This window comes from Saccopteryx leptura, chromosome X, assembly GCF_036850995.1.
Source record: "Saccopteryx leptura isolate mSacLep1 chromosome X, mSacLep1_pri_phased_curated, whole genome shotgun sequence".
In the NCBI taxonomy this organism is placed as follows: domain Eukaryota; kingdom Metazoa; phylum Chordata; class Mammalia; order Chiroptera; family Emballonuridae; genus Saccopteryx; species Saccopteryx leptura.
Window position 1 is genome coordinate 105422966 of NC_089516.1, and position 620 is coordinate 105423585.

At 33.4% G+C, this 620-nt stretch overlaps 1 non-coding gene across 1 annotated transcript; it reads left to right on the plus strand.

Annotated features, from left to right (window-relative positions):
- Window positions 1–248: 248 nt before the first annotated feature.
- Window positions 249–397, plus strand: LOC136386619 (small nucleolar RNA SNORA62/SNORA6 family). The gene has a single exon (XR_010747984.1). It is a non-coding gene; the product is annotated as a small nucleolar RNA SNORA62/SNORA6 family (small nucleolar RNA).
- The last annotated feature ends 223 nt before the right edge of the window (window positions 398–620 follow it).

Below are 620 nucleotides of genomic sequence, written 5' to 3' on the forward strand. Positions count from 1 at the left end.
TCTATCTACTCTTTACTTCCTCTGTTTAAGGCTGTGCCACTGCAGTTTACTAAGACACTAGCTTATTACAACATTGTACATGTAGATGACATTTAATAAAGTCAATCTTGTTAATTAGGGTTAACCTTATTCATAGATGACCATTTACATGGTCTAATTTGAGAAGCAATAAAAAGACCTTTAGACCCCAAACAAGTAGCCTTCTTGGTTTTCCACAGCACTTGAAATTTATCATTCAAGAATTTTCTCCTGCATTCTATAAAAGCTCAGGATGGAGGCTCATCTTTGTCAACTAACTTCTGAGTGTCCAAAGTGTGCTATATTAATGGCAGACTTTTCGCTTGCACCAATAGAGCTTGCCTCTGACTGGCATTTGATAGTAATCTCTGCCACATTAAAAAAATAATAGTAATATTCTTCTTTAACCTTGGTCATTCATTTTCTCCTTTAAATACAAATATTCACTTAAAAGGGTAAACTTTGTAACTTTACTGACAGCTATCAAAAAGTCTTTAGGACTGTATTGTCCAGTATAACAACTATCAGCCACATTTGGCTATCTAAATTCAAGTTTAAATTAACTGAAACTGAAATAAATTATAAACTCAATCCCTAAGGAT